General features: G+C 33.9%; 1 long non-coding RNA gene across 2 annotated transcripts; it reads left to right on the forward strand.

The window, feature by feature from the left end:
• Positions 1–240: 240 nt before the first annotated feature.
• LOC306652464 lies at positions 241–8,188 on the forward strand. 2 transcript variants are annotated; one of them, XR_013761399.1, is made up of 3 exons: positions 241–381; positions 2,139–2,897; positions 7,946–8,188. It is a non-coding gene; the product is annotated as an uncharacterized lncRNA (long non-coding RNA). The 2 variants fall into 2 exon arrangements; XR_013761400.1 differs by lacking the exon at positions 7,946–8,188 and adding an exon at positions 4,563–4,669 and having other exon boundaries at positions 2,856–2,897.
• The last annotated feature ends 4,804 nt before the right edge of the window (positions 8,189–12,992 follow it).

Below are 12,992 nucleotides of genomic sequence, written 5' to 3' on the forward strand. Positions count from 1 at the left end.
CAGCATATAGAAAATGAAAATAGCTAGGTTAAAAAATTGAAAAACAAAGCTGCCATAAACACAGGTATGAAGTTAAAATTGTTCCCCAGATATTACTCTGCTAGGCACTGAAGATAAACACCATGAGATATTCTCTGACCATTATTATTAGCAAATGTCTTGTCATAACAAACACAGAAGTTCCTGTAAAATTTAAGAAATGAAATATCAATTCCTGTTTTGTTTTTATCTTTCTAGATGAAATAACTTGAATGAAAAAAAAAACAAAATAAAACTAACAAGTATGTGCACTGTTGTGGATGAAATGGAAGAAGACAAAATCAATTCTGTAACATCCTTTGTCTTGGACTGGCCCAAAGTGAACTACCTGGTCACTTTAAGGTAAGAACTGCTACTTTCCCTGTATTTGCCTGACTCCATAGCTGAAATAAGGTCTGGGAAAAAAGGAAAGATTTATTCAAATTTTGTTGCTATAGTTTTTGAAACATTTTTTTCTGAGTTTGTTTTAGTACCTTTGAAACACACATCCAACCAAAACACTCATGCACCATATGTTTCTCTGATAGACCTTTGGATTAAAATCCATATGAAAGTCATGTGTCAATATAAGAAACTCTTGGAGTCACTTTGGTTTTGATAGTGATTTTAAAAGGGTTTAAAATACCAAAACAACTTGAAGAAAGGAAACTTAGAAATATGAGTATAAAATAGAGTGGTAGGATCTCTAGGAAACTGCTTCCTCTAAATGCCCTTTTTCTAATGCATTGTTGCTTGTTTTACACACTGAGTTTTTAGGCCTCATCAGTCTTTTCAATGTTTTAAAACAGACCTTTATTGGGGCAAATTTTATAAAATATTATGATTATATTTGAATAGTTTATACTATATATATTTTGAGCAAAATAGTTTTTAGTACACCAATAAAATGAATATTACAAAATACTCAGTTTCCTGAATTGTGTCTCCAGTTTTGATTTGGTACCTGTATAATGTGTCAGTGAAATCCAAATTTAGATTTTGGTTGGAAACTAGTTTCCAAGTCATATTAATACCTGAGATTGTGGCAAATGTATAAACACAAAATATTCATATTTGTAATCTGAATGTGTTCAGTTAGGACTTTTGACTCATGGTGAGCATACCGAATGCACACCTGTCTGCCCCAACTCCAGTGTTCATTTTACACTCAAGAGTTAGTGTTAATCACATGCACTTGAGGATTTTTATAATTATTTTATTCCCATTACCACCAACCTGCCTGGGCAAAGTCCTGAAGTCAGATAACTATAATAACCCAAACTGTTATTCTTCTAACAAAGGTCAGGCTTGCCACTAAGTTCTGTAATGCACTACTGACCTATCACATGCTATTTTATGTTTTTTTTATTTTACTTAATAATTCAATTATTATTAAGTGGAGGGCCATGAATTTAAGCCTGGAACTGTGTGAACCTAAAGATCATATGTAGCATGCTAGCATACTGATTCATACAGCACAACTAGTTTATGACTTCATGTACAACTACCCTTACTGTACATGAAGATTGTCTTTCAGGTAGGGACAGTGGAAAATGGTATAGTTGATTTCTGATTGCTGTCTGTGTCAAGGGTTTCTGGAATAGCCCAGTGGACTCTACTATAAGCATACCTCAAAGATACTGTGGATTTGATTCCAGTCCAGTGCAATAATGTGAATAGCACATTAAAGTGAGTCACACAATTGTTTTGACTTTCTTTTGCATATAAAAGATGCTCATACTATATTTTACTGTATTAAGTGTACAATGTTATCTTACAAATGTACCTTGATTTAAAAATTCTTTATTGCTAAAAGTTGTAGCAATCATCTGAGCTGTTTTAAAAATGAAGCTAATAGATATGCTTGAGGCAGATTTTACAAACCTCCAAATAGGAAACAGATGTAATATCTGAAAAGCACAATAAAGTAGATGGTAGTAATATGAGATATCTTTGTACTGAAGAAGGCCTACCTATGTCCAGAGAAGCCCATTCAGAATTAACCAGGTTGTACTTAGAAAATAAACACCATTCTAATTCAGAAACTTGAGAGTATAAAACAGTCTAATGAAAATTAATTGACAAAGAATAAGAATATGTGCTTACTTTGTTTATTTCAGGATCTCAAACTTGATGGGGAATTGTTTCCAGATATTTGCATAATGGAACATCATTCAAAAATAATGTTTTAAGAGTGACTGAAAATGAACAGAAAAGTTAGAGGCTGATGTTAAAAGAGAACTAGACTTCAATATTTGACATTGATTCTCTTAAATGAGAATCAGGGTAGACATCCTCAGATTTCCTTGGTGAATATTTTATAAAGAATATTCACAATTACTCAAAAAAGAACTTAGATTTTCAGAGAGAAGGTGAATCACTGCCAGAGGATTTAGAGGCTATGTTGAAAAAAACATGGGTTTGTATCATTATTCTTTACCATCATAATTTTCCCATCATATTTTCTCTCCATTATATTTTCCATATCATATTTTCTGTTCAATAGCAAATTTCTATAGATATTATCATTTCATGCCCTATAAATATTCTTAAAATTAAAACAAAGCAATTTCAAATGAGGAATGAATAAAAATGGATCTCCCTTGGATCCATCCAAAGGAATTTAACAAAAGTTAAAATTGACTCTGCAGTTTTTCCTAGGAGGCATTGTTTAGTCAGGGTCTCCAGAACATAATTATGTCAGGTTTACAGCTCTTGTGAAAAACTACATCACAAGAACAGTCTTGCTTTCATTTTATATAGATTAGCAATTTTCAAAATATTAGTGTTAGCATTTATGTGGTTTAATTTTTCTCTTCCCTTTTCTTTGATTGCAGTTCTCCAGAGCAAAAGGACAAATGGTTCTCTTCCATTCAGAGGTATTTTCTTAGTATAGTTATTTTTAAATTTTAACATGTAGTAAGTAAATTAAAAGCTTTAAGTAATACCTTCCATCTCTTTCTGTAGTCTCCAATCTACCACTTGAAGTTTCTTTAACATATCTATTCAGTTTCCATAAACATAAGGTTTTCTATCTCAAAAATCAAAGATTGATTATATCCCTATCATTGAGTATACAGACTGAAGTGCTCAACTTAGGATCATGGGTTGGACCCAGAGTCCTTCACTCTTTCTTTCCATTTTCCTCTCCCCAACTAATGAAGAAAAGCTAAATGAAAAGAGTTCATTCCTTTGTTTGATCTAGTAAAGTATCATGTGTTTTCTTCTTGTACTTATAAGCAAGATGCAATACCCCTTCAAGAAAACAGGGAGACTTTCAGGATACAACATCATGCAGATGTGCCTAAAGCTTATTATTATTCTCAAGCCTCATATTACCTGGATTTTTAATTCCATTATTGTTAGCCCTCACTCCTAATGTCCACAAAAAAAAAAAAAAAATGGTGGGATATAGTTTGAATCCAGAGTGTGTCCTTGCACTATATCTACAACCTTTATTTATTTGTTATTTGTTTATTTATATACTTAAAAACAGGGTTTAATTAACTTGCTGGGGTTCTTAATTATTGAGACTGGACTCAAAGTTTTGGTCCTGCCTTAGCCTCCTGAGTCACTAGGATTAAAGTGATGTGTTACTACATCTGGCATGTCCTGAAATTTTACATAGCCTCTTTTATTCCATAACATAATCTATGTGATGAGTCATTCATGTATCTTTAAAAATCGCTTATGAATATACTGAAAATCTTAGCAAAGTAAATTTATTTTAAAGTAAACCATAGCAAAAGCCATCTGACTTTGTGTTCTTTTGGGTTATCATTGCATTTCATTAGATACATCAATGTGGAGAAAGAGAAAGACTACCCAAATTGGAGTCTCATCAAAATATTCACCAGGGACATTGAAAATTGTGTCTAGGTGTTTGTAAGCCAGGAAATTAAATTCAAAATTCCTGCATAATGTGGAAAACTCCATGACTAAAAAGAGAGACAGGCAGGTAGGCAGGTAGACAGTGAATGTGCTTTATAAGGAAGTATTTAGAAATATCATGATGGAGATGCATTTTCCAGGGTATATGTTTATCATTGTGTGCATGAAAACTAAATTCTAGATGAAATGGAACAAGAGAAATTAGTATTAATTTCAATATTTAGCATTTATGCTTGGAAAAAATATTGCTTTTCTGTTATGTCTTCCTTATCACTGATGTGAATGTTTCTCTGAGACCTTTTGAAGAGAAAAGAGAGAGGCTTAAAGTTACATCCACAGGAAGGTATTCCCTATTAGCATAAAGCAAGTGTCTCCAAACATCTCACATCTTGAAAGTAGTTTTGAAAAATTCTTCAATCTTTGAGATTTTGGGATTGAATACTTGCAGATAAAAAAAAGTGGATGATCTGGGAGAGGTATTTTAACAGATTAAATTATTTATGCCAATCATATTGTTAAATAAATATTAAATCTTTAACACAAGTTATTATGTATAATGTTTTGTCTGAAGTTATGCTACAAGAACAAAGATGTTATCAATAAGGAAAAGATGGCAATATTTTTATAAAACTATCAACTGTTATACTTTACAGCAGCTCAAAATCACATGGAATACTTTTGTTTGTGGAAAATATGTAAAGCAAAAGAGTTATGTTTCAACATAAGTAAAAGGTTATGCAAAAGTCCTAACCCATTCCTGGAGTCAGATGCTATTGTTTGAGGGAAATACTTGTTTGAGACTACAAAGTTTTCCTATAGCTCAGTAGAAACAAAGCACACATACCTCAATTAAGATTTTGTGGCAGGTGTTTATGTTATGGAATTCAAGGAAAAAATCCCTTGTTTTTTTAGGCACATCTTTTATGTATGAAAATATGTGTGTGAGGGAACCTGAATTACCACTCTAATTTTGACAAGAGCTGTGAGCAGGTTGGGGTACTCTGCTTTTATCATTGAAACCATGAATAAGTCAAGAATGAAGTGACACTATTTTGCTCTCTGATAGAGTTTCAATGGCAACAGTGTCTTTCAGGGAACCCTGTTTCCAGAGTGTTATTTTCCCAAATAGGAATGCATGTTTGGAAAATATTTTCATGTAATCTTTTGCTTTTTTTGTGCACAATTTATGAGTTCTGCTAATATGGAACACAATACTCATATTTCTACTTTTGTCTTTCTTATTATTTGTTTACTACCCAAAGAACTCTTTCTACTGAATTGAAATTGTTTTTCACTCCCAGAAAGGCCTGCAGAGAAAAATATACTTCATGTAATTACTGCTATGAAAATATATACCTAATGTTAAGAAAAATTATCTCAGAAACAAGGTAATTCAGAAAATAGGTTCTTCACTATAGATTCCATGAAAGAGTTTCTTCAAATTTCCATGAAACTTATATTTCAAGTTAAGGCTGTGTATGTAACATTCCTTTGTTACTCTGGTAGAAGGCAGTTTCTGGGTTGGGCACTTGAAGTCTTCCCTGTTAGTTGGCCTCTGAGTTACTTTTGCATAATCTTTGGACCTACAAGGAACACTTTAGAAATCGCTGCATTTAAAATGCTTTTTATAAAAATTAAAATTCACTTAATCAACAACTTTTGGAGGCAATTTGTTTTGTCAAGTAATTAGTCTAAATGGGAGAAATACTATAAAAAATCATGTAAATTATCAGTGGGTTTCATGTTGCTTTGTTTTTATATACTTTGTGTTTATATCATTTTGTGACCCTTTATTCTGCTTTTATGTGCCATGTCAGCTCTGTCAAGTCCAGAGCCCTAACTGCTGATTTATCTGACAGTTAACTTATGTAAAACATACGTGCATAGCCTATACATTTTTGGTAGCATTGCACTGTATGCACTGTCTTTGGGAATTCAGTGATCTCTATAAATACCTCAGAATTCTTTTTGTGTTTGCTGCAGATTGTCCTTCTATTTTCAATTTAGGTTAGCACATAGCTAGTAAAGCTCACCTTTTTAATGACAATTGGAAAAAAGGAACTTAGTTTTCTAAAAATTTCAGTACTTTTTGTTAGGACTCTCAATTTTCAATCTCAAAAGATTTCGACAACAACAAAAAATCTGGGGAACCACAGTAACAGACACATAGAAAATACCCAGTTAACAATTATGCTTTAAATGTATTTAGTGACTAATTCTTTTTTTTTTTTTTACTAATTCTTATTTTGATTTTACCTCAGCTGCTTTTATAACAGACAAAGACATAAGCTTCCCCACTATAAAAAGAGCATTCAGGAAGAAATAGAATATAGGTTTCTCCTTTTCTTATTCACATTGAATTATGGAAATACAGTAATGGAAATTAGGCAGAGGAACATCTTTGAGTGTTGTGGGTGTGTGATTGGGAGTAGCCTTCATGTACTCTCTTCAAAATATATTTTATCTTCTTACTTAGTTAAGCTCCTATATTTTGTGAATCATATAAGAAAAATACATATTTTATTAAGTGAAATAATGTATCAGGGAATGAGAGTATCTTATAATCAAAGGCTTATGTTCTTCTTAAGTCCTATGTTTTCCACTGTTCACAATTGAAATTAAGATTTGTCCTTGAATGACTATTGGTTGATTATTATTTGTTCACCTGTCTGAAAGTCATTATTTATAGCTGTACTTATTTCTTTTTTATACTATAGAAAGAACTCAGATAAAGCAAGTGAAGTTTTCAACAAGCCATTACCAGTGCTAAGGATAAGTGTAAGTTACCTTGCTGGATATTGTGTGTGTGTGTGTGTGTGTGTGTGTGTGTGTGTGTGTGTGCTGGGGATTGAACCCAGGGCATTTGCTTGCAAGGCAAGCACTCTACCAACTGAGCTATATCCCCAGCCCTGCTGGATATTCTTAATGTTAAAGAGACTGTGATAAATTATATACAAAGTAGTATTTAATAATTTAGTTGTAAATATTATCCCTCCTATTATTGGATAAGTCATTATCAGAGATACTATTGATATTGTATACTTAAGAATTTACTCCATAGTAGAATTTTTGTTATAAATAACATTTGACATATTTGGTGGCTGCAGGTTCTGAGGATGAAATGATTGATGCCTCTAGTGACAAAAAAAAAAAAAAGCTTTGATTGGATAATGGACTTGAGTAGCACTAATATGAATAGCGTAATCTTCCTGGTTGCTTTTGGCCTTTGCTTTTTATTTCTTTTTTTCTGAGGCAGAAGCAAGTTTAAACCATTTTCTAGTGGAAAAGATGTAATATTGAGGCTGACTGAGGGGGGGGAAATTGAAGATTGTCTCATTGCTTTCCTTATAAGTTATGTAAACAACACAAAATGAGCACTTATAGTAATAGGAGTGACATTTAGAAGACTGACAAGTAAAGAAAGTACTTGAACAACATTATTTCTTCAGAGAGATTCTCTATTCTTATAAAAATATGATTAATATGATGTGTTATGATACATTTAAGATATGTCAGTATTATTGACTGCATTTACATTTGCACTTACATAATCCTATACTAAGCCCTTAAGAATTCAGGGAAACCAAACTTTGGAATATGGCTTATTAGCAAAATTTAGTAATGTATTTACAGTATAATTAAATTTTGTATGAATTCATAAACCAGGCACATCTGCATTGATTTCTTACCTATATAAGAAGAAGCTAGAACACTTTTGAATGCTCTTCACTGAGAAAACAAAGCCAACACTAATGCAGCTCACAAACTGATGTGAATACTCATTCCACAAACGATATTTTTGAAGAACTGTTTTTTTCTTCAGTTACACTTAGTCCTCATAATTGTATGTGGGAAGGACTGTTGCATTAGGTAGTTGTCACCAACTGTAAGAGTGTATAAGGTGGAAATTCAGGCAACAAACAGATTCCTTACAGTAAAACCCAAATAGTAAATGGCAGTACATTTTGGTTCGCAACAAACTTAGTCACAGTACTAGCCACCATAAAGTCTATGTATAGATTTTTCCCTTTTATAGCACACAAATATCCCTATGGAATAAAAATGTGCACTCTTCAAGACACTGCACTGTGACACAGAGATCAAAAGTACTGCACCACCACTTCCAAACTCCTACAGTTCTTCCTCATGGAAGAGGTTCCCCCTAGAATGCATTGCCAATTCATCCTGAAACCCAGGCACCTGGTTGGGTCTCAGGATTCAAATGGTGATTTTGCTTTTCCTCCTTTACAAGAACCTTCCCTTGGCACAAGATTTCCTTCCTGAGCACACATTTAGTACAAAGACAAGGATCCAAATTTTCATCCTGATGAAGTACTTTTTTTTTAGCTCCTTTTGCTCTTCCTGAGCTCCTTTTTTCTTTTTTTATTGTAAGCAAATGTGATACATGTTGTTTCTCTGTTTGTATATGGAGTAAAGGCATACCATTTGTGTAATCATAAATTTACATAGGGTAATGTTGTTTGATTCATTCTGTTATTTTTCCCTTCCCCCACCCCTCCAACCCCTTTTTGCCCTCTATACAGTCCTTCTCCATTCTTGCCCCCTCCCTAACCCAAACATTAACCCCTCCCACCCCCCATTATGTGTCATCGTCCACTTATTAGCGAGATCATTCGTCCTTTGGTTTTTTGAGATTGGCTTATCTCACTTATCATGATATTCTCCAATTTCATCCATTTGCCTGAAAATGCCATAATTTTATCATTCTTTTTGGCTGAGTAATATTTCATTGAAAATATATATATACCACAGTTTCTTTATCCATTCATCAATTGAAGGGCATCTAGGTTGGTTCCACAGTCTTGCTATTGTGAATTGAGGAGCTGTGAACATTGATGTGGTTGTATCTCTGTAGTATGCTGATTTTAAGTCCTTTGGGTATAGGCCAAGGAGTGGGATAGCTGGGTCAAATGGTGGTTCCATTCCAAGTTTTCTGAGGAGTCTCCACACTGCTTTCCAGAGTGGCTGCACTAATTTGCAACCCCACCAGCAATGTATGAGTGTACGTTTCTCCCCACATCCTCACCAACACCTGTTGTTGCTTGTATTCTTGATAATCACCATTCTAATTGTGGTGAGATGGAATCTTAGGGTGGTTTTGATTTGCATTTCTCTTATTTCTAGAGATGTTGAACATTTTTCCATATGTTTGTTGATTGCTTGTAGATCTTCTTCTGTGAAGTACTTTTTCTTTTGATTTTTTTTAGTGTTTTAAAAGGAAAAGCTGAAGGTTTAAGAGTATGGTTTTAGAAGTAAGCAATAGGCATGGCTTCTCTATAAGTGGCAGTAAGTAGCAATATATTCACTCCCTTTTTTTCTTCAGCTTTTTCTTTTAACCTCTTTCCCATAGCAGAGTCCAAGAAACTATAAGTGCTTCTTTGTGCTCAAATACAACTACATGTGTGCTCCCTGAAATGTTCACAATATATAAAGGAAGTTATCCATTGATTGGTATCAGAAGACAGTGAAGTCTTGCCTGTATACTTGTACTGGTTAGTATGTGAGCACTAACGTGCTTTGTTGAGAAGTCTCTTCTTAGCTGAATAATCTAATATACATTCTGTGTGAAATCTCTGTTTCTTAGCCAGCCCACAGTATGGATTCTTATATGGTAAGGGTGGTCATCAATGAAAGAGTCCCATAATTTACCATACTTTTGCTCTTCCTTAAAGTATACAAGTATGACTTCAAAAGAAACAAAACAAAATGAATACAAACAAAAATAAATGTGATTTTAAAGAGAAACAGAATTTCTACATCTGCCTTTTTCACTCTGAAACAACTAAAGAATCCAGTGAACAGTATCATTGTGTTTTGCAAATAAGCAAACCTGGGCTTAAGAGAGAAAGTGTAGACCTTGTGAGATCATTGAGGACAACTCACTTTCTGCCACATGTCAAATTATGGACATAATCTGAATGCCAGATGAAATTCCAAAATATTTTGTCTTCCTATGACACAATTGATGTAGTATTAAGGAAAAAGTGTCTCATACTACTTTTAACTTTAATTTATAATGACACCATCTTGTGGAAAAATTGTATCCAAATTTAAGTAAAACTGACAAATCACCATTCATTGTAAAGTTTTATTTTTATTTGATTTAGGCATTACACAGTATGATCCTTTAAAAGAGCCTCCCTTAAAGCTTTTAAAATTATTTAGTTAGCATTATTATTTTCATACTAAAACAAAGTCTCTTAAATAACTGGAACTTTGGTATGTGCTGTGTCTACTTCCTGCCACTCTGACACTTGACATGGTCTGTTAGAATAGAGGATCCAACACTTGACACAGTCTGTTGGAATAAAGTACTCAACACTTGACACAGTTCTGTTGATCGTCCTCCCTCTTGGGGATGATAGGCGTGGTATGTCTCCATGTGTAGTTGCTTTTTCATATTAATAATCAATATATCATTAGAAACCTATTGGAAAAAACATTGGGAAGGTTTTACTGTATTGGGACAGAATATAGTGCACAATGAAAATTTGGCAGTTGTACATAGATAAAATATATGAAAATAAACAATTATAACTGTGTTGAGTTTGAAGGAGCCTGTGATTACTTAGTATAATAATAAATGGATAAAGAGGCATTCCTCTGAGCTTGGATGCGGTGTTTAGCCTTTGTTGCTTTCTTAGTTTTAATAGTTGATTCTAGAGATATTTTGCATAATTTAGCTTAGTCATAAATATAATTTGTGCTTTTACTATGTTTCATCTAATTCTTTGAGAATCAGAATAAGATTGTAGACTGCCATTATATGATATTAGAATAGACTAAATATTAACTATAATTTGATTTCTTTTCCCTTTAATAATAGTAAAAGTTTCTCACTGTTAAGCTCTGGAGTTCATGGTGGGGGTGGTTTCTCAGAAAATCTAGTGATGTGTTTGTTCAGAAGGTTGAAGCCTGCCAGATCATGGTGCCGTCAGATTAGCTGGGATATGAGGTTGTTTTAATCTAGCTGGGATATAAGATTGTTTTGGTCTGGACTGTCATACAGAGATTATGTGTGCTTTGAGAAGAAGCATAGATTGTACTTTTGAAGGTTTTTCTTGTTTTAAACTAACCAAAAATAATATAATCATTACTAAAAAAAATCTATAAAAAGGCTGGTAGAAAACATAAATGATAGATTTAGCCTCAGAACACTTGTTGTCTCAATGTGCTGTTTCTCCATCATGCTGATGCCTCCCATCCACCTAGGACCCCAGAACCCTGCTAGGGCTGAACCCCTGCAGGTATGAGTTTTTTGTTTTTGTTTTTTTTTACTATGCCACATTAATTCAAAATTTTAAGTTTTGGGGGACCAAATGGTTATAACTGCTCCTTGTGCCCTTTGTTCATTTTCTGTTCATTATGTTTTTCTTTCTAGAAGCCCAGATTCCTTTTTACTGCAACCTGCTGTGATCTGCCACTTTCTCCATCCATTAGTGCCATCACATCTTTATTCTTGCCTCCATGCACAACATAAATCCCATGTTTATCAGGATAAGAACCCTCTTGCCAATATATTGCTTGATCCTCTCTAATTTTCTCTACATCTGAGAATATCTCACCTCTTGCTGAACTCTAAGTACTCCTAGAGGAAATCGTGCAGTAGAAAGGCAGTTTGGAATCAATAATGTCCAAACTCAAAAGGCAACTCCATATTGGCTGGGCTGCCTTAACTATGTTTTTCTAAGGTAATTTCCAATTTTTTCAATCTTTTTAATACATATTCCCCAAACTTGCATGGAAAACTTTATCATGTTCTGTTGAACTCACCTCAAACATTTTACACTCCTGAAGTTGTTAATGGTTATCAGGAACTTCTTTTCCATAAATCTCCAGATCACTCTTCTGCTAGCTTAATTGCAAGTTGTTTAAATCTGCCCAAAAATATCTGATATAGGTGTTAACCAGAGATGTAGGCAAAAGTTGTCCACAAAACTTAGGGTTCCTACTATTATATTTTCTTCTTTCTGGCATTCCCTCTTTCCATGAGCTGTGGCTGTCACTGTCTATATTTTCTATTTCTGCAAGCCAGCCAGACTGAAGCTTTCTCTTAAAAAATTATCACCCCCTCCACCGTTTTCTTTCCTCATGCTAAAAAAAGAATGAAGAAAAAACCCCACACCCAGTGCCATGCCATTGCCTTCTTCCAAGTGTTAAACTTTTACCTGTATTCTCTATCTTAATTTAGTCATTCTTTGGTGGCACCATGAAAACTTAGTTCCTTTGTCCAATGTTTTTAATTTTTATCGGTGCTTTTGTGCAGGGGGTAGGGAATAAGAGTAGTGGCCCAATTTAGAAGTTAATTTTAAAGTGTTTTCTTTTTATATTTAAATGGTGTGAAAATCCATAAACTTTCATGTTGGACTTAAACGTTTTGACACTATGGTATGCTAAAAGCATAATGCCTATTTCATTTCCCTTAACTCTGCCTATTTTGCTAATAACACCTTTCCCCACATAAGCCCTTTCTCACTTTTAGTGTAAAGCACTGTGACAGATGCTCATTGCCAGTTTCACTTTCCTCCTTCCACTGAGTAGATGTGGCTTACTTTCTTCTGACTGCCTTTGAGGCTTTCTTCCTCCCTGATGATGTTTCATCTACTCCTATACCTGCTTTTATCTTCACCACCACTAGTCTTGCTCCCTTCACTGAAACCAGTCTTTGTTGCCCATATGAGTCACTGTGAGCAGGCCAATCTCACTCATATTTGTGGCTTTCCATGCTGCCTTCAACATACTTTCTAAAATTGTGTACTGGAAATATATGTGAGAGATTTTGCAGTAGTAAAGGAAGGGAAAAATAATCTAGAAAGTTAGTCCTTTACCTCCACTATCAGTATTACAGTGAGACATCAAATAATAAACATTGCTTTTTTTCTGGAGAAGAGCTTAATACAAACAATACCCAATACCTCTCCTTTCCCTCATCTTGCCCTCTTTTTTTTTTCTCTCTTACCTTTCTTCTTCTCACATTGTTTTTTTCCCCCACTATTTAATTGTGGCCTAATTCAGGTTTCAACATTTTTACATAGCTTGTCCTATCTTCTATAATGGTAAAA

The sequence above is a fragment of the Sciurus vulgaris genome (genome assembly GCF_902686455.1).
Source record: "Sciurus vulgaris genome assembly, contig: HiC_scaffold_237_arrow_ctg1, whole genome shotgun sequence".
Taxonomy (NCBI): Eukaryota; Metazoa; Chordata; class Mammalia; order Rodentia; family Sciuridae; genus Sciurus; species Sciurus vulgaris.